Source organism: Chrysochloris asiatica, unplaced genomic scaffold (assembly GCF_000296735.1).
Source record: "Chrysochloris asiatica unplaced genomic scaffold, ChrAsi1.0 scaffold00025, whole genome shotgun sequence".
NCBI classification, from domain to species: Eukaryota; Metazoa; Chordata; class Mammalia; order Afrosoricida; family Chrysochloridae; genus Chrysochloris; species Chrysochloris asiatica.
In genome coordinates, this window is record NW_006408543.1 from 4,460,607 (window position 1) to 4,485,589 (window position 24,983).

At 41.3% G+C, this 24,983-nt stretch overlaps 1 pseudogene; it reads right to left on the reverse strand.

The window, feature by feature from the left end:
* LOC102830302 overlaps positions 1–24,983 on the reverse strand; it is a 49,557-nt pseudogene that overhangs the window by 23,629 nt on the left and 945 nt on the right.

Consider the following 24,983-nt stretch of genomic DNA (forward strand, 5'->3'; position numbering starts at 1 on the left):
ACTTGGTCTCTTCCAAGATGGCGGCTCTGGAGGTTGAGCCTGTTTAATTAGAAGGCAATGGATTTCTCGATTCTGCTATAAATTCCCCTACCTGAAAGCTTTCCAAACTTTTAAATATTCCTTTATATGTGGTTCAGAGTTCTAGCACCATCCCCTGAGCCTACTTGGTCTGATAGTCTGTGTTGTTACGGATGAAGCTTCTTACTGCATGTCTACCCGATCTGCCATCTTGAATGTGATGGAAACCCTATACAGGGTCAATGTAAGTCAGAACTTACTGGATTACACTTAACAACAACAACAAATAATAATACTATGCAAGGTGCATAGCATAGTGGGTTATGCATTGGGCTGCTAACTGCAAAGTTAGCAGTTCAAATCTCCTAGCTGCTTCATGAGAGAAAGATAATGCTTTCTACAGTAAGAATTTACAACTTTGGAAACCATTTAGAGGGCTTCTATGAGTGGGAACTGACTTGAAGGGACACAGAAACAACAACATAATACTAGGAGGCATCGTGTTATCATGATCTGTGTTTTTAAATGGAAAAAGTTAGGGAAGTGCTGAAGCTTGCCAGAGATTACAGAGTTGGATAAACTGTGAGGTCTGATGCCAGAGGGCATGGGTGCAGGACAGGGAACCTTCATCACTGCCTTTCACAGGTTCTCATCCAAGGAGTATGATAGGTGTGGTCTCCACAGGACAAATGAAGGAGGCACAGTGCCAGACTCCAGAGAGCACTGGTGCAGAGAGGCAGACAGACCTCAAACACACAGTATAGAGCCAGCATGGAGGAAGATTTTCCTGCATCTCATTTCTCCCATCTGTAAAAGGGACTAAAAGAAGTGCCTGCTCCTCAATCTGACATAAGAATAAGAGAAAATAGTCCCTGTACTATAGCCCATGCAGGACCCATGTCTGGCAAGCTCCAATTTATACACACAGGCTCTGGCTATAATGCAGAATCCTCACCTTCCTTGTGGGAACCCAGATTCAATTCCCAGCCAATGCACCTAATATTCAGCCACCACACTGTGATCAATGGAGGCTTACCGGTTGCTATCATGCTAAACAGGTTTCAGCAAAGCTTCAGATTAAGACAAACTAGGGAGAAAAGCCTGGTGACTTCTTTCTGGCAATCAGTCTGTGAACAGTACGGATCACAACAGTTTGGTACCTATTTGATTGTAATGATGGCTCTGGATTGGCAGCATTGGGTTCTGTTGGGCATGGGGTCACCAAGAGTTGGTGTTTGATCTGATGGCAAATAACATCAACACGTACAACATGGGTGTTGCATTTGATCTCCACAAACCTCTTAGAAACACTTGCAGAAGACAGGAATGGAAGGATAAGAGGCTAGGAGAATTCTATCCATGCATCCTTGAGAAACTGAGTATATTATACGGTACTGAAGAGTGACTTTTAATACTCCATCCCTGTGAAACCCCACAAGATGGGATGTTTTCTGGAACACAGGGAAGCAAACCAGGAGCCTTGTGTGTTTCTTCAGCTCAGTGACCATGAGTGGTGGCAGGATGTCACAGCCATCCCTATTCTATACATATGTGTCACCCTGTCACTGTGGCTGGAAATGTGCAGACACAATGATGTGCATGACAGCTGTGGAAATTTTTACCCAAATCAGTTTGTTTGGGTGCCAGCCACTGGGTAACAACAAGTGCATCTGTCATGAAACCAAACAACCCAGCAGGATGTATTGATTGAGAACAATTGCTTTTAAATACAGTCTAGTAGCTGGGATGTTAACATTCTTTTTTGTTCAATTAGTTCAGTTGGTTTGAATTAGAGACATTTGGCTATTTGCTTGGGAAAATAAATGCTGTTACCATCCAGTATTAAGCCCCTCACTTCCCTACCCCTAGGCTAATGCCTGGCAGAGCAACCTAGCAAAGGGGAGTTTGAAGGAATTCCAACTGTCTGAGAAGGGAGTCTTACCGGAAACTAAGATTCTGACACACTCCAAAATGGGAAACTACCCTGACACACAGTCTTGAATAAGACAGCTGATGCTGGTGTTGTGGCTCAGGCTCACCCAGATTTCTAAGAACTTAATAACCTATCCTGGGTCCTGGTGACCGTGTCATTAGGCATTTCCTGAACCTGGTATCGCGACAAGGTCATAGGGCTTTTCTTGTATTGTATTATCATCACTTTTCTATGATTTGGATAAAAATATACAGAGTAAAATTGGCTTTCCGTTCAACAATTCATACACATTCTGTTTTGTGACGTTGGCTGAAATCCCCACAAGGTAACAGCAGTATTCCCACGTTCTCCTTGTGTTAGTGTTTGCCATCCCTTCTTCTTTCCTAACCCTACCTGTCTCTGAGCTTCTTCTTCAAGCAAATGCTGTCCTTTTGCTCTGGAATTGTTGATTGTTCTTTGGAGTACATAGCTCCCTGGTGTTATTGTTCATCTGTTTGATGTTTTGCTGAAAATTGAGCTTCTGGGGAAAGTTCAGTTCCAGGCCTGAAGCGGGACTTATAATCTTGAGGGATCCGCCAGTGTCTACTAGGCCAGTAAGCCTGGTATCTTTATATGATTTTGAGTTTTGATTCCGATTTTCTCCCACTCTATCCAGGATCTCCTATTATGATCACTTTCAGATCTGTCAGCAGCAGTCTCAGGATGATGGAGGCTGAGGTTTACTTGGTCCATTAGTCCTTTGGATTGTTTCCTGGCATATTTGATTTTCTTCACTCTCTTTGCTCCAGACAGGAAAAGACCTTAGGTGTCATGGGCCTTTGCAGAAAGAAGTTCTAAGTTCTATTCACAATAATTTATTTTGATAACTTTACTCAAATGAGAAACCTGAGGATTATTCATGTTTCTGTCTTGTCTTTCTTCTACACTTCATATCAAATGGGTTCTCATTAATCCATTACCACAGTGTCAATTCCAACTCATAGCAACACAACAGGATTTTCAAGACTGTAAATCTTTACAGAAACAGACTGCATCACCTTTCTTCCACAGACTGGATTGTGGGTTTCATCCACTACCCTTTCACTTAGTAGCCGAGTGCTTCATCACTGCACAATTAAAGCCCCTAAATGGGTCCTCAAAACCTGTAAATTCTATTTCTTGCTTTTCACATCTGCTGCTGCCTCTCTTTTCCACATTTTCAGGGAAGGGTCTTATGATTGCTTACCTGGATCAGTGCATGTCCTTGACTGACACCCACGAATTGGTCTCCCAATCTCTTGCCATCCCTCAAACTGCAGCCATAGGGAGATTCTTAATGAGCAGACAGGACTAGGGCATTCACTGTTGCCTTTGGGGAAAAGGTCAAGTTCCTTGCCTCTTTCAGGGAACTTTTGGAATCAGGAATCTGGACGCTAGTTCCACTCATTCTTTTCTCCATACCTTAACCTTGATTCTTTCTACTTCCTTCCCAGGCACCATTTTAGATGTTTATGAATAGTAATCCTTACATTTCTTGTGATCACCAAGACAGAGAGTGCAATGCTAATGTTCCCTACTGTCCAAGGCCTTGGACTCTCTATTTGAATAGTTAATCTAGGATCTGGCATCAAATAGATGCTTAATAAGAGATTGCTAAGTACAAAGTTCTAGCACCAGCTTTTGGATTTTTATGCAATTATATGCACTCAGAAGCCAAGCTAGAACATTAAGAAATGTTTAGGATGCATCCAAGAATCTGCAGATTTGTAGGTTTCTGAGAATGACATCCCACAGACATCTGCTGTACTGTCCCCTGAACACCACTCCCCAAGGCTACCTTAGTGACTAGCTGTATACAATGAATTGTACCCTGAAATATGTGTTGAAGTGCTGGGACCTATGAATGTGATCCTGCTTGGCTAAGGTAGATTTCTTTTGTTAGATTAACAAAGCTACAACAGAGTAGAATGGACCCTAAACCTAGTAATACGAGTTATAAAATAAGCAGAATAGACACAGAGTCACACACAGAGGAAGACAGATGCATATGAGGAACAGCATATATCTGATTACTCAAATTCCTTAAATCAAAGTAACACAAATAATATTGGCAGACACCAGACTAGGAGAGAAGCTCACCACAGAAAGACACAACTGAGATCCTGATTTTGACTTTAAGCCTCCAGGACTGAGAAAATACATTTCAGTTCTTGGTGGTACAGCCACTCATTACCTACAGACATGACCTTGATCCAAAGTCTAGGTCCATATGCAAAAATGGAGGCTGACTACATTATTACATAACTGCAAAGTCACGTTACTTATAGCTTTGTAATTACATAATTTCATACATCCCAAACAAATGGGAATCATGGCCAGTCCTGCCAAGTTCAAACATCCTCGTCCTTGTCCCTATAAGTGTGACCCTAACCAACACTACCAGCATGACTTGGCTTTACATCTCATCTTACTTTAAGATGTAAAGTTGTTAATGTGCAAAGTAGTTGGATAGTAGATTTCAAAAGGCCAATGATTTATTCATTGCAAATACTATTTCTCAACAACATAAATGGTGACTATCTATACATCTGGACCTCATGGGATGGAATTCACAGGAATCCAACTGACTACATCTGTGAAAAGATACAATGGAGAAACTCATCATCAGTCCCAACAGGGATGGGGCTGACTATACAACAGACCATCAATTTCTCACATGCATGTTCAAATTTAAGCTGAAGAAACTTAAAACAAGAAAAACCAAGCAAAGTACAAACCTGAGTATAGCCCAACTGTACCAATAAATAACATCATGATGAATGGAGAAAAGATTGAAGTTGTCAAAGACTTCATTTTGCTTGGATCTACACTCAACACTCATGGAAGCAGCAGTCAAGAAATCAAGTGGATGACTAATTGTGACTGTCACAACTATAAAGGTAGAAGTTTTGTAACAAAAAGTGGGGAGTAGTTAATAATACAATCCAGGAACAGAAGACCCTAGGACCAACATCCAGAATGTGGGACCCTATCCAGAGAAGCAGTGACACCAGAGGTGGAGGCAGAGATGAGGACATGGAGAGAGAGAGAGGAGCTGAGGACTCTAGACTAATGGAAAGAGAAAGGCTGTATGCTGGCAGCCAGGAGGCAGGCTTACAGAATATGTCCTTTGGTTGTTTATGATTATATACTTCTGAGTGATTTACTGTACATCTCTCTCCCCCCTCAAAACAAAAACAAAAACAAAAACAAAAACGGGGAAATAGAAGAAAATACTGTTGAATGATGATGCACAGAGGGGATTGTAATCATTTGCAATGAAATGGTGAGTGTAAAATCAATGATTTCCCATGTCAACTATAATGCAATTCACAATAAAAACTTTAAAAAACTAGTCAATGAAAAAAAAAAAAAAAGAAATCAAATCATACCTTACATTAGGCAAATTTGCAAAAAATCTCTTTTAAGTGTTCAAGAGCAAAGATACCAATTTGTGGACTAAGGTATCCATATTATTTTTAATGATCTCATATGCCTGTGAATGTTGGGCATGAATAAGGAATACTGTAGAAGAATTGATGCATTTGAGTTATGGTGTTGGAGAAGAATATGAAACGCACCATGAACCATCACAAGTCAAACAAATCTGTCTTGGAAGAAGTACAAATCTGTCTTAGAAACCAGGATAGTGAAACTTCATCTCTCATACTTTGGACATATTATCAGGAGGGACCAGTCAATGAAAAGGACATCATACTTTGTAAAGCTGGGATCAGCTGAAAAAGAGAAAGACCCCCCGATGAGATGAATTAGCACTTTGGCCACAGCAATGTGCTCAAGTGTAGCAATAATTATGAGGACGGTGCAGGACTAGTAGGGCTTTAATATGTTGGGCACAAGGTTGCCAAGAATCAGAATGGATCCCATCACACCTAAAAACAACAGTAACATCTACATAGTGACAAGTAGTATTGGATTGCCCTGGACTTACCAAAATGATGGCAAGAGCTGGAAGTGGAGTACGTTCTGTGAATCTGGCATCCCTGCTCTAAGAACTTCCTAGCCCCAGCAGAAGATTGATGGAAAGACACATAGGTAGGTCTCTAAGGAACACTGGGCCCAATTTTAATGACACAAGCACAGGCCATAGGTTGAGGCCTTACTGGACCCAGAGGGGCAGAAGATGAGGAGACCTCAGGGCCAGGACCTGCTGCCATCTATAACACATGTAGGGATCTGTGAGTACAGGTGTTTTTAGGAGACATATAAGAGACAGTGTAACAGCTGCTGTGTCCTATGACTGACAATGCATATCAACATGAGCAGAGTTCATGTTGTCCTACTGAACAGAGGCCCCACTTGGCTTGATACTGCAGGGTGAAAGAGGGGTCTGTAAATAACCCAGAAATAAGGAGGTTGTCACCAAGAGGGGTCAATTGCTAGAGGTGAATTAGAGGATTAGGTAGGGAGACCCTCAGTGAGATGAACAGACAAAATAATCATAGCGATTAACTCAAACCTGCTGAGGATTATGAACATGATGCAGAACCAGGCAGAAGTTTGTTCTGTTCTGTATAAGTTAGAGTTTTGAAGGAGTCAGGCTTGATACATTGAGAGCCATCTATCCATCATCTATCTATCTATCTATCTATCTATCTATCTATCTATCTATCTATCATCTATCTATCTATCCATTCATCCATTATCTATCTATGGATGTATTTATACATGCTGGAATGTTTCTAACTGTCATCTATTTATCTCTCTCTCATTTACCTGTCATGGTTTGAATTGTGCCTTCTCACCACCCCCACCCCCAAAGAACTCACCAATCATCTCTCAGTGTGTGGCTTATATGTTGCTGTGACTTACGCTCTGGTGGCATGTATGTTGCTGTGATACTGGAAACTGTGCCATCAGTATTTGAAACACCATCAGAGTTATTCACGGTGGACAACTTTCAGCTGAACTTCCAGACTAAGATGTTGTTGCTGTTGTGTGCCGTGGAGTCGGTTTCAACCCATAGCGACCCTGTACAGGGTTTCTGAGGCTGTAAATCTTTACAGGAGCAGAAAGCCTCATCTTTCTCCCATGGAACAGTTGGTAGTTTCAAACTGCTGACCTTGCAGTTTGCAGCCCGATTTGTAACCAGTATGCTACCACAGCTCCTGAATGTATAGCCACTTAAAACTCTATGAATAGTGAACACAGAATACTGGGCAAAGCAGGTTTGGGGGACAGTTCCAGAATGCTGAACCAGATATAAAGGAATATTTATAAAGTTTGAAGGCCTACAGACAGTGGGATTTGTAATGGAAGCAAGAACTCCAGTGCCTACAAATTCTCAGGCCTCAGTGACTTCTGGAGCAGCAATCTTGGGCAAAACAGAGTGGATGGAGGATCAGAGTCACCATGGATGCCTGATGCCCGACCCATCCTCAGAGTTAAAGGTGTGGACAATCTTTTTATTTATTTATTTATTTTGTATCTGTTCATTAGTTTCTTGCTGTCTGTACACCTCCAATCTTGTGACTAGAGGGTTTCCTGAGTGTAAATAATGGACACCCCCACTCCCAGAGGATTTTACTATGCATGCACACAGATCTGCTCAGCAGAATTTAAAGGGACAGTTTCCACTAAAAAACAGACGGCAATGCAAAATGGCCACAGCTGGCCCTGAACTGTTTATCACTAGGAAAGAGGCCTAAATGGGGGTTTTGGAGTAGAATACAGACAGACTAAAAAGGAATCAGGCCCAAAATGAAATCCTGAGTTACATCATAATGACCACCAGTGGCATACTGAAATTTCTCAGATTGCCTTGAAGGCAAGAATCCAAGAGAGGGACATTAAAGTCATACTCATATGTGGCTACAGACTTTTTTTTCTCTCTTCCCTCTTGTCTGCAATTTTAGACCACTGTATCTAATCTATTGCTATTTCTGTTTTGTTTTTTGTCCCCTCTTTACCTTTAGGGGACTCTTACTGTCCCTATATTATCCAAGAAGAGACAGCAATTGTGGTCATATAGTCAAACTATTAAGGTCACAGCCAACTACTGAATATGCCTAAGAAACAGATCACCATCTCTGGAAATGTTCAGAAACAAAATAAAGTCATTGAGACAGACAATACGAAAGTAGACCTTGACTCCATATTGGAATGAGGGCAGGCTTTAGAGATGCCTGAGAAGGAATTCAGAAGATTAATATTGAGATGTATCCAAATACTCCACAGAGAGTTTGAGAAAATAAGGAAGAAGTCAGGAAAGTGCTACGGGAACAATCAAATAAGATAGACACAACATTGGAAACTATTTAACACCCATAAAAAGAGGCCCAAATGATTAATAATAGCATACCAGAAATGAACAATACACTGAAAAGGCAAAGGAGTAGAATTAAAGAGATGGAAGCCAGAACAAATGAGCTGGAAGACAAATCTCTCAACATTACAAAGATAGAGAAATGAAAGCAGACAAAAAGGATAAAGAAATCTGAAGAAGGTATAAGATTCATGTTGGTTAACATAAAGAGGAGTAACTTAAGAGTTACTGGCATTCCAGAACAAGAAGAATCACTCAAGTCCACAGAGGAGATAGTTGAAGAGCTTCTCGAAGAAAATTTCCCTAACATCCTGAAAAGCGACAAGATAAGCATTCAAGAAACACAATGAACCCCAGGAAGGATAGACCCCGAAAGAAAATCACTGAGACATATCATAATCAAATTCTCAAAAATCAAAGATAAGACAACAATCCTGAAGCCAGCTAGGAAAAAGAGAAATGTTACATACAAAGACAAGTAAATCAGATTAAGCTTTTATTTCTCAGCAGAAACCATGCAGGCAAGAAGACAATGGGGAGACATATATAAAACCCTGAAAGAAAGAAAGAAAAAAAACAAAAAAACTGCCAACCAAATATCCTCTACCCAGCAAAGTTTTAAATCAAATATGACAGTGTAATCAAAACATTCCAGGATAAATAGAAGCTAAGGGATTTTGCCAAAGCCAACCCTGTGCTTCAACACATCCTAAAGGGAGTTTGGTGGACTGAGACCCAACAAGAACAGACACTAAGCAGAGATTGACATATGTGGCAGCACCACCTGGAACTCAATAGACAGATGGAAGAGATGAGAACAGAACAAAACTATAAGAACAAACTCAGAGAATCTGGGAGGTCAGTCTATGATCAAAACAATTACAATGCAAAAGAAGGTAAACATGTAGGAACAGAGTTCCAGGTGGTGAGAAGGTCAGGTAGATTGTAGGATAAAACATCGTGTCTTAAATAGAGAGGAAAGTTAATAGAATATAAGGTAACCTCAAAGAAAATTAATATTTCACAATATACCAAGAAAAAATGAAAATCCAAGAGCATGGAAACATTAAAACACTTAAGAAAAGATACCCATACTAAAAGGGGGGTGGTGGTGGCGGAATGTTGGTTACCAGTGGTGACAAGGGACAGACACATCATAGTTCGGGCGTTGGGAAGTGTGATGCACAAGAAAGGGGAGGGAGTGGAAGAACAAGGTACATAGGTGAACACTGAGACAGGTTTGCATGGGCTAAATGAGACAAAGGTGAATAGTGATGCATGCTCAACCTTGGAACAGGGCTCTGTGATACAGGGATCAAGGCATAGTCAGAAGAAGGGAAATAATATTAATGTGCTTGCCTGTCTTGTAAATATTGGTTTCCCTCACCTACTATTGTAAAATATACACTTGAGTGGGATAGAAAGGAATATTGGGAAACATGATTACAGAAAGCTTGCAAACATGTCTTCAACCTATAACTGATTGGAATACCTAGAACGGTTCTACAACTTGTCCAGTGGAATAGGCCTCTTGTGGAGACTTTGCAGTGTATAGGACCTTAGGTAGCATCCTGAGCCCCATCCAGAACCTTCTGAAGTGGAACATTCCAACTAGCAAGGATAAGCAGACCAGTCTGGAACACCTAGAGCAACAGAAGATATATCTTCAAAGAAAGATCATCAGGAAAAACAAAACAAAACAAAATAAAAATGGCACTATGACTGGCTACTACAGGAATAAATAAGTTGTTTGCTGGAAAGACATCAAGGCAAACAATATCAAGTCCCTTCAGGACAAATCCCTCTCTAAGACAGAAACTCAAAGAAAACGCATGAGTAGGCATGTAAGCTTGCTGATGACCACATTGGTCTACTGGTGAGTGGAAGAGGGAGAAAGGCAACAATGAAGAAATAGGCTGAGTTCAACCACGTTCCATAGACTCCTGTTGATCTGAAGATAAGAGAGATAAGAGGAAGGGTTCGTTGGTCCAAAATGTGGTGAGACCTGGGGACACCTGAGCCCATGGACAAGGCCATAACCACAGAGGGCTAGAGTTGAGAGTGAAGCAGTAAAGTGAGGGGAGATGCACAAGAACACTCAAACATGCAGATAGTACTCATTTCACCTAGCCTTGATGGTTTGATAATCAGAACCTGACCAGAGGAAGATAAAAAACAACAATTTTTGATCAAGGAAATCAGGATAAATTGCTACAATTTGATAAACCTCCGTGGAGGTTCTCAAGTGGGTGTGCTGCTGCTTGTGAGCCTTGTCTCATCTGTGCTCTTCATTTAAATGTCATCATTGGTGGGCAGCTCTTGGCGGCAGAGGGGGCAGGGATTTGTCTTACTTAGTCAGGGCAGAATGCATTTGGAGTGAAAGAGGTGATGGCAAAGCATCTCAATGGCAGTCTCCTCATCCTCAAATTCCAAAAGATACATGAGGCACTTAAGCTCAGTCCGAGAGCCTCTTATGAGTGTCCGGCGGGGGGAGGGGAGGGGCTCTCCACCACAACTTTGGCAGCAGGGGGAGGCAGATGGTGATCCCAATCTACTACCAACCCCAAGTCTTCAAAGTCCATCCTATTGAAGGGCGACCTTGAGAGTTCCAGCAGCATGTTGGTTTGGACCTCCTGCTCCGGGTCCAACAGTTCACAGTTGGTCTTATCCAAGGAGTGGCTGGTAAGTTTGAACCTCCGACCTTGTGGTACAAACCTATCTTGCAGTCCAGTGCTTATATTACAGCATCTCAGCTGCACTCCCTAAGAAATTTGGAAATCGTCAGAAATGAAATGGAACATATAAAGATTGATATCTTAGGAATTTGTGAGCTGGAATGGATTGATATTGTCTATTTTTAATCAGACAAGTATATGTTTTAATGCTGAGAACAACACATTCAAGAAGAATGGTGTTATTTTCATCAGCTAAAGGAACATTTCAAGAACCGTCTTAAAGTACAATAATGTCTGTGGCAGAATAATGCCCTTACCTTTACAAGGAATACCAGTTAATTCCACTATTATTCAAAGGCAATGATGATGGCATTGAAGAATTTTACCAGCTTTTTCAGTCTGATACTGATCAAACATGTAATCAAGATGTATTAATAATTACTAGTAATTGGAATGCAAAGTTTGGAAACAAAGAAAAAAGAGTTGGAAAAAACATTGAATGGTTCAAAATCAGGAAAGATGTGCACCAATTAGGTATTATTTCACCATACTTATTCAAAATGTATGCTGAGAAAATAATCCAAGAAACTGGATCATATGAAGAAAAGAGTGGCATCAGGATTGGAGGAAGACTCATTAACAACCTGTGATATGCAGATAATACACACCTGCTTGCTGAAAGTGAAGAGGACTTAAAATGCTTACTAATGCAGATCAAAGACCATAGTCTTTAGCATAGATTATATCTCAATGCAAGGAAAACATATAGCGACTCACAGTACATAGCAGAATGAAACCTTACTTGGTACTACACCATTCTCATAAATGCTGCTCTGTTTAAACCCATTGTTGCAGTCACGGTGTCAATCCATCACATGGATTGATATTTTCTCCTTGTTTTCTGAACCTCTACTTGATCAAGCATAATGCCCTTTCTAGGGTTGTATTCTTTCATCCTACTTATTAAATCTGTATGCTGAGCAAATAATCCAAGAAACTGGATTATATAAAGAAAAACATGGCATCAGGATTTGAAGACAACTCATTAACCACCTGTGATGTGCAGATGACACAACCTTGCTTTCTGGAAGTGAAAAGGATTTAAAATACTTGCTGTTGAAGTTCAAAGACTACAGCCTCCAGGGTGGACTCCACCTTCATGTAAAGAAAACAAGAATCCTCACAACCGGGTCAATAAATAACATCATGATAAATGGAGAAAAGATTGAAGTTGTCAAAGACGTCGTGTGGATTGGATCATTTTGATTGGATTCTGATGAGGAAGTGTGATGCTGTGTGAGAAAGTGTCTGACACATAGTAAACTGTTTGAGAATGTTGTCCACCTGCTCCTAAATCAGGTATGTCCGCATCTATCCTTAAATGATCTCCTTTGGAGACTCCTTTGTGTTCACTTGATTATCATTAATATAGTCGTTTTTAGCTTTGAAACGTTTGGAAATAGACTTTGTTGTCCTCTCCCTTCATTTGTGTTTGCTGTTGCATATTAACTACTTATGGACTTGAATGTTTGGTTTGAGCAAAGGTACTAGGAGAATAAAATAGATGGGCAGATAATTTGATATGATGATATTTTAATCGCCCCAAGTTCAAAGAAATAAATTTAAGAATTCTTTCCTGCAGTCCTCCCTCAATGAGCTCAAGCAGCTTAAAACCTAGCTTTGTAGAAAGAAATCAGACTGAATTTAAGCTATTATTGCTATTATTTGTGTAATAGACCTGTGGCTTTGGGTCATAGTATTTAACTGCTCTCAACTTCACTCTTTCAATTTCTACCTGGGGATGGTAGTACATACTTGACAAAGAGGTAGCAAGAGACTTAAGACATCCGTTGAATCCACTGTGAGTCCCAGAACACTGGGCAAGGGGCGGCCGCTATTCTTGGCTCTATAGTTGTGAACACTGCTTGGTTCTGAACCCACTCCTTTCTGGAGAATTACCTCAGTTGTGGGGGGCTTTCATGACTCTTCAATGCATTGCTATTCTGTGCTCCTGCGGTCTGAAGTCTCTTTGAGTAATGTGTAGTAAGACACATGCGATTACAAATCCATTTCCTTAGCTGCATGTTTTTTTTCTTCTGCTTCAGAAGGAAAACTGGAATTACTTTGATAAATGCATTACACAGCTGTCTAATTGCCCTGTTTTGACTTTTTGGGATGTCTCCTTATCCTTCAGTGCAGATGAATCTAACAGATGATTCCTGAGTGTGTAGTATTGGTATAGGGGTCATGCTCTTGATTTGAAGTGGGGTCATTGACTGGAAGAATCCTGCCCTATAGGAACTCGCCATCTAACACAGGTACACACACAGACCACTGTCACATGCAGTAGGGCAAGGTACAAAGTCTAGTCCTACATAACCGGATATACTGCACTGATTTGGAATGAAAAGACCTAGACTTAACTATGGCTCTCTTTCAGAGAGGCTACTTAGTGACCTTGAGCCTCTATGTCTTCAGCTGCAAAGCATAGATGATATCTACCTTAAATAACTTTGGGGTCCATAATCATAATAAACTACTGATAGGGAGAACCCTCTTTTAAGACTGAAACTCAAAGGGTACCTATGAGAAATGTGGAACATTCACTGTTGATCACCCTGGTCAGCTTGCGAGTGGAAGGGGGAGAAATGCAGCAATGAAGACCTGGGCTGAATTTGGCCATGTTCCATTGACACTCGTTGACTTTGTGATGAGAGAGAGAAGAGGAAGGGCTGACTGGTTTGAGTTTAGGAGGATGTATGAACTCCTGAGTCCATGGGCACTGACCTAGCCATGGGGAGCTAGAGCTGAGAGTGAAGGCCCAGCTGGTCTGAAGTGTAGGGAGGCATGCATGGTTTCTCAAACTTGCAGCTAGTACCCATTTGACCTATCTTGGATGGCTAGTTGATCAAAACTAGACCAGATGAAGATCAAGATTCTTGACACTGTGAGCAAGCGTCAATTACTACAATCTGATGAACTGGACCTTTGCTTGTGGATAGAGTGGCTCAAAATTCCAACTGAAATCAAAGGATTCTTCATTCCAAGGATCAACCTTGTTTCCTAAGTTCACTGGGTTGACATTGTTGTTGTTAAGTGGTGTCCTGTATAGTGATCCCAAGGATCGGCTGGTAGGTAAGACTGCTGATCTTGTAGCTCAAACTGACCTGGCTGTCCAGCACATTATCTTTCAGTGCCACACCAGAACTTCACACGTAATAGACTACCACTAAAAACTGACTGAAAATGATATTGTGATTTGTGCAGGGTGCAAGTGTGTGAAAGTCCAACTGCAGGACTTGAAGATCTGAATTCAAAATGTACAGCATAGAAGGTTACATGGATTTAATTGTTTGTCCCAAAATGTGGGTTGGGATCTTAACCCCTATATCTGTGGATGTAATCCAATTTGGGTGTAAGGATTTCTTGGTTACATTAATGAGGACATCTCAGTGTAGGGTGTGTCCTAAACCTAATCACTTCTGAATTGTAAGGATCCCTTGAATCATAATGGCTCCATAGGAGGAAGTCCCCAAGCTCAACTCCCATAAAGATCACAGCCTAGAAAACCTTATCGGACAGAATTGATTCTACAACAACAGAAACACTGAGACAAGTAAGCTCAACTGGGGAAAGATGGATGGCGTATAAACACTGTAAGCAACTGCAGTGTACAAGAGCTACTAAGCCTGAGATATGGATGGATCTTCCCTCAGAACCAATGACAGACAGGAAACTGCTCCCTGAATTCTTACTTTCAGTCTCATGAACTGTGAGAAAAGAAAGTTCTCCTTGAAAGTCATCCACCCACCACTTACCTGTCAGTTTGTCATACACTCATGGAAGCAACAGTCAAGAAATCAAACAACGTGCTAAATTAGGCAAATCTGCTGCACAAGACCCCTCTAAAGTGTAAAGGACAAAGATATCAGTTTGTGGATTAAGGTGCACCTGACCCAAGTCATGGTATTTTCAATAGCCTTATGTACATGTGAAAGTTGGACAGTGAGTAGAAGAATTGATGCATCTGAGTTATGGTGTTGGGAAAGAATAGTAAAGAGTTCATAGACTTCCAGAAGAACAAACAAATCTGTGTTAGGAGAAATACAGACACAATGCTCCTGAGAAGCCAGGATGGGGAGGCTTTGTCTCTCATACTTCAGACATGCTATCAGGAAAGACCAATTTCTGGAGAAGGACATCATGTTTGGTAAAATGGAGGGTCACTGAAAAAGAAGAAGACCCCTAACAAGATGATCTGGCAGAGTGACAAGAGAAATGGGCTCAAGCATCACAACAATTGGGAGATTGACACAAGATCAGGCAGTGTTTTGTTCTGTTGTGCATAGGGCCTGTATGAGTCATAACCAACTCAACAACACCTAACAACAACAATAATGGCACCCACTATGTGGTGTCTCTGTTGTAGCAGAATTATCACACACCTGCAAAGATCGACATGCAAATGATTCTATTGCAATATTTACACTACTAAAATTCTGGAAAAACATTAAATATCCACCAGTACTGGAGTGGTTAGCTCATTTATGGAATAGCTAACTAGTAAACAGAATACTAAGCAGCAATTAAGGAGCTCTGGTAGCATAGTGGTTACGAATCGGGCTGCAAACCGGAAGGTCAGCAGTTCGAAACTACCAGCTGCTCCTCAGGAGAAAGATGAGGCGATCTGCTCCCGTAAAGATTTACAGCCTCGGAAACCCTATTCAGGGTCGCTATGGGTCGGAACCGACTCGACGGCACTTAACAACCACAAGAAGCAGCAATTAAAAATCATGTGTTAGACAGGAACTTAATGACATGGAACATGTTCATGGATATTTTAAAGAGAAAAATCAGGATTAAAATAAAAGTATGTGTTTATGGCCATAGAAAATAAAAATGGAATAAAATACATCAAGACAATTTACAGACCTTATATAAGGTGATGGGATTATGAATGACTTTATATCTAGCTCATTGCCTTCCTGTATTTTCTAATGTAGATTGTGATCAGAGAGCACGGCAAATGTCATTACAATTCTTCAAAGCCTAAAAGGGTCTCTTACTCCCTTGAGGAGAGGAATATAAGTAAGTTGGTTTCTCTCCCACAGGTCCATATGAATAATTACATCATAAAAAGGTAGACATGTTTTCAGTAAACATCTGGGACAACTTGGGTGGATGAATTCTCTCTACATAGAAGGTCTGTTGTTATTGCTGGGAATTGCTGTCCAAACCATGCCCCATCCCCATGATCACTTACAACGTTGACTTTTACGATTCATAGTTTCCAATGGCATCACAGCAACACACAGGACGACACTGACACATGGGTGGAGGGTGCATATTAGATGCAACATCTGAGAACTGAGCCCTGGTCTCTCCCATGGGACATGAGAATTTTACCACAGAACCAACATTGCTTCCAACCAATTGCCTTGGAGGTGACTTCTTGGAATAGAACTGTGATCCATAGGGCTTTCAACAGCTGGCTTTTTGACGTAGAGGTCTAGGCCTGTCTTGCTATCCAGCTTAATCTGGAAGCTCTGCAGAAACCTGCTCAGTTTCATAGCAATCTGAAAGCCTCCACATGACAGACAGACAGTGGCTGCATATGAGGCACATTGGGCAGAAATGTACCCAGTTCTCCCACATGTAAGAGATGAATTCCACCACTGCCCCATAGATGGTTTCACCTCTGCTTTACTATATGGGAAGGCAGGGTCGGATAGAAACTCAATGCTTTGCAAATGCCCAATAACATGAATGAATAGGTATTTAGGGTGCTTCTTCTTGTTGTTGTTAGGTGACATAGAGTCAGTACCAACTTATAGCAACCCTATGCACAACAGAACAAAACACTGCCCAGTCTTGGGCCAACCTTACAATTGTTGCCGCTCTTGAGCCCATTGATGCTGCCACTTTGCCAATCCATCTCACTGGGGGTCTTCCTCTTTTTCTCTGACCTTTCTCTTACCAAACATGATATGCTTCTCCAGCGACTGGTCCCTCCTGACAATATCTCTGAAGTATGAGAGACGAAGTTTGGCCATCCTGACCTCCAAGGAGCACTCTGGCTGCACTTCTTCCAACACAGATCTGTTGGTTCTTTTGGCAGCCCATGACACTTTCAATATTTCCTCCAACAACATAACTCAAAAGCATCAATTCTTCTACGGTCTTCATTATTCACTGTCAGGCTTTTGCATGCATATAAGGTTACTGGAAATACCATGGCTTGGGTCAGGTCTTTGCTCTTCAACACTTTAAAAAGGTCTTGTGCAGTAGATGAGCCTAATGCAATATGTTGTTTGATTTCTTGACTGCTGCTTCCATGAGTGTTGATAGTTGAACAAAGAAGAATGAAGTCCTTGACAACTTCAATCTTTTCTCTGTTGATAAGAATGTTATTTATTGATCCAGTGTTGAGGATTTTTGTTTTCTTTACATCAAGATGCAATCCATACCAAAGGGTCTGATCTTTGATCTTCATCAGTAAGTATTTTAAGTTCTCTTCACTTTCAGCAAGCGAGGTTATATCATCTGCATATCACAGGTTGTTAATGAGTCTTCCTCCAATCCTGATGCCATGTTTTTCTTCATATAACCCAGCTTCTCAGATTACAGGATCAGCATACAAGTTGAATAAATATGGTGAAAGAATGCAGCAATGATATCTCTCGTTCCACGTCCTCTTCCGAATCCAACTGAACCTCTGGGAGTTCTCTGTCAATGTATGCTTGCAGCCATTTCTGTATTACCTTTATAAAATGTTATGTTATTGGGACCATATTAATTGAGGGTGTATTTTTTTTTGTAATTGTGATTTGGATGAGAGTTTACAGAGCACATTTGTTTTCAACAATGCATGCACACTTTGCATTATAACTTTAATTGCAGCCCCCACAATGTAGCACACTTTCTATTTTCTTGCTGTCTTTATTGTTTCTCTTTCCTTCCTGTGTATTCCTCTCTGCCATCTGCATTTTTCCCTTGGGCAGATGTTGCCCTTTTGATTTTGTATGGTTTATTATAATAAGGTGTGAATACCTCTCTGGTATAATAGTGGTTATGAGTTGCGTTGCTAACTTCAAGGTCAGCAGTAGAAATTACCAGCCATTCCATGGGAGAAAGATGAGACTTTCTGCTCCCGTAAAGATTCACACCTTTGGAAATCCTACACAGGGTCATTATGAGTAGGAACCGACTCCACTACACACCACCACCACCACCATAGACCTGTCTAGAAGCTCTGGTAGCATAGTGGTTTCTTAGAGCTGACACCCTGAATTCCAAATGCTAGCCTCTTAACTATGAGAAAATAGAATGGCTGCTCATTAAAACCACCTACTTGTGGTATTTAGGAGCTCTGGTAGCGTAGTGGTTATGAGTTGGGCTGCAAACCTCAACGTTGGCAGTTCGAAACTACCAGCTGTTCCTCGGGAGAAAGATGAGGCTTTCTGCTCCTTTAAAGATATACAGCCTCGGAAACCCTGTACAGGGTCACTATGGGTCAGAACCAACTCCACAGCATATCACCACCAGCACCAGCAGCACTACTTGTATTATTTATGTCATAACAGCAGTAAGAAACTCTGGGCATACACTTCAGGAACCAACAGACATGGAGCAGGGCTTGGGGGCAGAGAGAAACACAGGGAGGGACTCGCATTTGCTGTACGTGTGCTGAGATGCCCCTGAAGGGTTTAAGGTAGGAGCAGCAGGACAGGAATGACTTTCTAAACAGTCTCTATGGCTGCTCACTGGGGAACCTGTGCTGGGGAGAGCTTGGTGGGAGGAAGGCTGGTGAGGATTCTGGGGAAGGCTTTAGGCAGTTATGTGGAGGAAATTTCGAAACAGAGCTGATGCCTTTATGGGAGTCAGAAAAAAAAATCTACACACAAAGACACATGCTGAGGACAGCTAGAGATCAGGATATATGTATATGACGTGAGTGGGCATGGGTCTGGGTCAGTCTCTATTTATAAGTTCAGCAGCTCTTCTGAGAAGAGGGGTAGCAGAGAAGCCAACTAAAGCTTCCTTGACAGAAGACATAGATGAATGGCTCTTAGCTTGAATGTGAGGCATCGGATGGTGTCTGCGAGAGGCTGTACCTTCCTGTCCTCAGAGATAGACAGAGTGGAGTGTATGTTCTTTGACCTCACAGGAGGGCAAGGTGTTATGTATGCAATTGATATTGATTAAAACAAACAAACAAACAAACAAAAATAAGCAAGGCCAGTGAGGGTCCTGTGAGATACGAGAATGGCAGACAGCACGGCGCTGAAGCAGATGGAACCAAGGGAAAGGGGCTCAGCTACTCAAGGCCATTGTCTTCAAACACTTGAAGGACTCTCACTGGAGAGTAAAGTTCAAGTGGGCCAGCTTAGCTTCAATAAGGAAATAAAGCTTCCAGGATGGAAGGAGGCTGGTTTCTGCACAAAATAAGAAAGAAGCGATTATGTGATGATTCAACTGTAGGATGGTGGGAATGATAAATCTCATGGTAATGAAGACGTTAGGTACAGGTTGGAAGGGATTATGTGATGAGTCAGCTGTAGGATGGTGGGAATGATAAATCTCATGGGAGTGAAGACGTTAGGTACAGGCTGGAAGTACACAAAGTACACTGGCTGAAAACTGAACATGAGTCTCCCACTTGGTAAGAAGTTTCCTACTGAACTGCCATGTCCCCATATCTTCTAATAGGTCTCCAATTTTAGGTCTTAAATTTAAGTCTAGCACCCATGTTGAGTTAACAATGATATAGAGAAGTTGGAAGTATCGAGAGATTACTTGGGGTAAATCATGGTTTCCTCATAACATGCAGTTCTGCAATTCCAGTGTCTGGTCCTATCTGCACTCTGCTGAGATGGTGAGTGGAAACAAGGCGAGGAAGTGTGTTCAAGATGGGATAAAAGAGGAAGAGGAGCCTGAAGCAGCTGTCACCAGTTAGGTCTCTGAGAGCCAAGGAATAGGAAGAGGAGTCGAAGAAACAAGGAAGGTGAGAGACAGGATAAATGTATCAATATAAGAGCTCTGTAGTGTAGTGGTTACGAATCGGACTGCGAACTGCAAGGTCAGCAGTTCGAAACTACCAGCTGCTCCGCAGAAAAAAGATGAGACTTTCTCCTCCCATAAAGATTTACAGCCTCAGAAACCCTGTTTAGGGTCGCTATGGGTTGGAACCGACTCGATGGAACTTAACAACAACAACATGGCTTACAGAGCCTGGTGGCCAAGCCTACATTATTTTATCTTTGTTTTTTCATCTTTCAGTTAAAACTGTAACAGATTTTCAATAGAAAAGTAGCTCATATAGCAAAACAAATCTTTTTTTCTACAACGGTTCTAGGACAGCTGGATATCCAGATGCAAAAGAATAAAGTTAGACCCCTACATTATACCACATACACAAATTAAGTAAAAATTAAATTTAAAAGTGAGAATTAGAACACTATTAGGTGACAGAGAGTTAAGGTGATTCAGCAGTAAAATTCTTAGTTTCCACTTGGGAGACCTAGGTTTGATTCCCAGCGAAGGTAACCCATAAGTAGTCTCTACCCACACCTGGCTTCAATGTTATTCTGTTGCTCAACAGGTTTCAACAGGGTTTTCAGATTAAGACAAGCTAGGAATAAATGCCTGGCAACCTACTTTTAAAAATCCATTATGGAAAATCATTAGAGTCCACTCCCATTGTGCTGAGATTCATCATTAGTTGAGGGCCAAGTCATGGCAGTTAGTCACAACAACATCAATTAAATTAGAAGACAAAATAGAAGTAAATCTTTACAATTTTTAATTAAGCAATGTCGTCTTAGATATGAAACCAAAAACACAAGGAATAAAAGAAAAAATAAATTGAGTCTCATCAAAATTAAAAACAAGTGAACAAATATGTTTCAAAGGACACTATCAAGAAAATATAAGTACAGTACAAAGAATGAGAAGAAATATTTACAGTTTATATACTTGATAAAGAGCTTCCATCTAGAATATAGGAGGGGATTTAAAAAAAAAAAAAATCATGGGGGAAATTCCATTATCTTCTCATTACATTTTTCCTCTAACTTTCTGAACCCCCTCATGTAAAGATCTATTGTAATTCAACAATAAGAAGACACATTAAAATGGGTTGCTTTCGGTAGATAGTTCCTCAAAGAGAAGGTATACAAATGGCCAAAGTACATATGAAAGATGATCAACATCGTTAATCATTAAGAAATGGCAAATCAAAATCTTAATGAGATAATACTTTACAGCCTCGGATAACGAATTCAAACACAATAGCAAGTATTGGAGATGACATGGAGACACCGGAACCCTCAAGCATTCCTGGTAAGAATGCCAAATGATATAATCACTTTGGATGACATTTTGGCAGTTTTTCAATAATGTAAATATAGACTTACAATATGCTCATTCACTCTCACTTCTGGGTATATCATTTTTTAAAAAATTACCATCTAGTTGATGTTCACTTGTAGGGATCCTATAAGTCAGATTAGAACTGCCCCCTAAAGTATCCAAGGCTATAAACCTTTTCAGAAATAGTTAAGTTCAGCACTTAACACATGGCACCACCAAGAGTCCTTAGTTATATTCAAGGGCAGTGGAAATTTACATCCACACAAGAAATTGCATACTAATGTTCTTAGCAGCGTTATTCATTACTGTCAAAATGTGAAAATCACCCACATGTCTATCAGCTGATGAATGGATAATAAACATGGTATAGCCATACAATGAAATATCATGTCTTCATAAAAAGAAGAAAATACTGGATCATGCTGCAACATGGTTGATCCTTGAAAACATCATGATCAGCAATAGAAGACCATTCCAAAGCCATAAATTGTATGACTCCATTTACATCAAATGTCCAAAATAGGAAAATCCATCTGCAAGGTTGGCAAGTCAAATCCACAAGTTGCTCTATGGAAATTCTATACGGGATCATGATGAGTTGGAACCAACTCAATGGCACACAACAACAATAACATGGCATTGGGCTTCTTTTTGGATCCATGAAAATGTTCTGGAAGTAGATACTCGTGATGTTGTGCAATGACTCTGTGACTATTCTAAAAACCAGCAACTTGTAAAAGGACACATTTTATCTTATGTGAACTATAGATAGATACAACTGCTGTTTAAGAAAAGGATGTACCTAAATTTATGGAAAATAAAATGCAGTTTGTACTCAGAAAAGGAGAAACCAGATCTCTAGAAATCCATTAACAGACAACATTAACAGATATCTTTCATGCATTTTTTGTTTTTTTTTTACAATAGAATTATCAATCTAGCTGTAATCTGTGAATAGCTTTTTCTTAAATTTGGTTAGCAGTTGAGCAATTACCTACTTACTCACCAGGGTTTTTTGTATGATGGATGGACAGGTAATGTCTACCATGGTGGGCCACACTGAACCATTTCTCTCACAATAGGGGGTTTCTAGACTTCCATTTTCTCAATGATGCTGCATGCACAGCTTGTACACACATCTTTGTACACTCTTGAAGGATTCCTTCAACTTCAATTCCTGAATTGAAGTTGTTCTGACAAAGGCTATACGTAGCAATCAGAAATGAATGGGTCTTCAGTCAAAAACTACTTTTTCAATTCCACCAGACGAGCATGAGATCAACCCTCACTGGAGTATTGGACTGACTGCGAAGTCACTTTGAACCACGAGGTCAGCAGTTCAAGCTCACCAGCTGTTCCTCAGAAACCCTATACGGGGTCACTATGGGTCAGAATTGACTCGATGGCACTTAACAACAACAACAATGTAGTCCTGGTGTGGATCCATAGAATAAGCACTCAACCTCAAGGTTGGTTTGAACTGCAAGGTCGGTGGTTCAAATTCACCAGACGGTCCTTGGAAACCCTATACAGGGTCGCTGTGAATTGGAACTGACTCGAGGGCACTTAACAACAACAGCGATTATGTGCTCAGAGTTGCTGGTGTGGCATTGCAGGATAATGAGCTGGACTGGAAAGTCGATTTGAACTGCAAGGTCTGTGTTTCAAGCTCAACAGCTGCTCTTTGGAAACCCTATACAGGGCTGCTATGAGTCAGAACCAACTTGACGACACTTAGCAACAACAACAAATTATGTGCTTGTAAGAAACCCTGATGTCACTGTAGGATAAGCACTGGACTGCTAACCATAGGGTCAGCAGTTCAAACCCACCAGTTGCCCCACTTTAGAAAGATGGCCCTTTCTGCTTCTGTAAAGATTTATAACCAGGGAAACCCTACAAAAGGTCTCTATGAATCGGAACCGACTCGATGGCAGTGGGATTATGGGTTTCTGGAGTCCCTGGTGGCACAAAAGGTAAGGCATGCATGGCTGTTACATGAAAAGATGGAGACTTGAGCTAACCTCGCAGTGGCTCCAAAGAAAGATCTACTTCAGAGAAATCAGCCCAGTTCTACTCAGACACATACGGGGGTGCCAGGAGTCAGAGTTGACCAGACAGCAGTCTGGGTATGCCAGGGTTGAGCAGGTTCTTGTGATAACTTGGAGACAACAGAATTAGGATGTAGCCTCTGTTTGTCCATTTGTAGTTTTCACATCTTGTTGGCCCAGATCTAGCTTCCGGGAGGATGTGGCTATGTAGTCAGAGTTAAAGAGCGCAAATCATTGGGCTAATGGATGTTGGGCCTTGAGAGGTTCTGAAGACACCAACCCTGAGCCATTGAGGGCTCTGCCATGACCAGAATGACACTAAATCTCTCCATAATTAGCCGAGGATCTATAAAAATAGCATTGTTGGCAACCTGTCCTACAATTAGCATATAAATGTCGTGGCCCTTGCCAGGTGAGCAGCATGGGTTGCTATGTGGCTGTTGTGCAGGGGCCTGGGGTGGAAGGCAGAGCTGGTACAGGAGATGTTGGAATTCCATTATCCCACTGCCGGGTGCTTTGTTCCAAGACAAGGATTAGTGCTAATAATTTCTCCCCAGGGAAGCACTATCTAAATCCAAGTGTTCTGCAGAGCCTGTAAATACAACCAGAGCCCTATTGGGGAGCAGAGGAGGGAAGGTCCATGTAACTAGGTCAATCTGAGTGAATTGTGTGCCAACAATGAGCAAGAGCATCAAAGTTTCCCGTGGCATCGGCAATTGTACTGTTTGTATTGACCAAGAAAGTTAGAAAGCTTGGGGGGATGTGATTGACAGACAGACTTAGATGCCATTGAGACCCCTGGAGCTCAGACCAATCTGCTTTCCTGCACTCAGAGTTTCTGAGTAGCAAGAAGGCTCCTTGTGATCCTCTCTGGACTCCTTGTAGCTGGACCTGAGGGGTCACTCCAAGTTTTGAGGTGGTGTTTTTGGCCAGTCACATGTTTTAAGCAGTGGGTACTCACAACTGGTAATGTCTTATATGCACCCTATGACTCAGTTTATTACAAGAGAGAGGGCTTGACTGACCACATGTCCTTCAAATCATATTGCTGTTGTTAAGTGCTGTTGAGTTGAACCTGACCCATAGTGACCCTGTATAGGGTTTCCAAGGAGAAGCTGGTGAGCTTGAACCACTAACTTTGAAGTTCAAACAACTTTGCAGTCTGACGCATTAGCCCACAGCACCACACCAGGAAAAAGCAAATCTTGTAGGTTGTGGATCTGGGGACCTGGAACCTAGGGCCATGCCTGTGACTCACGGTCTGAGACTTAGGGCTACTGCTTTCTCCCACTGCTACACATGATGTTGTTGTTGTTAGGTGCCATCGAGTCAGTACTGATTCATAGCAACCTTATGCACAGCAGAACGAAACACTGCCCAATCCTGGGCCAACCTCACTACTGTTGCCATACTTGAGTCCATCAATGCTGTCACTTGGCCAATCCATCTCATTGGGGGTCTTCCTCTTTTTCTCTGACCCTCTACCTTACCAAACATGATATCATTCTCCAGCGACTGGTCCCTCCTTACAGTATGTCCCAATTATGAGAGACAAAGTTTGGCCATCGTGGCCTCCAAGGAGCACTCTGGCTGCACTTCTTCCAAAACGGATCTATTGGTTCTTTTGGCAG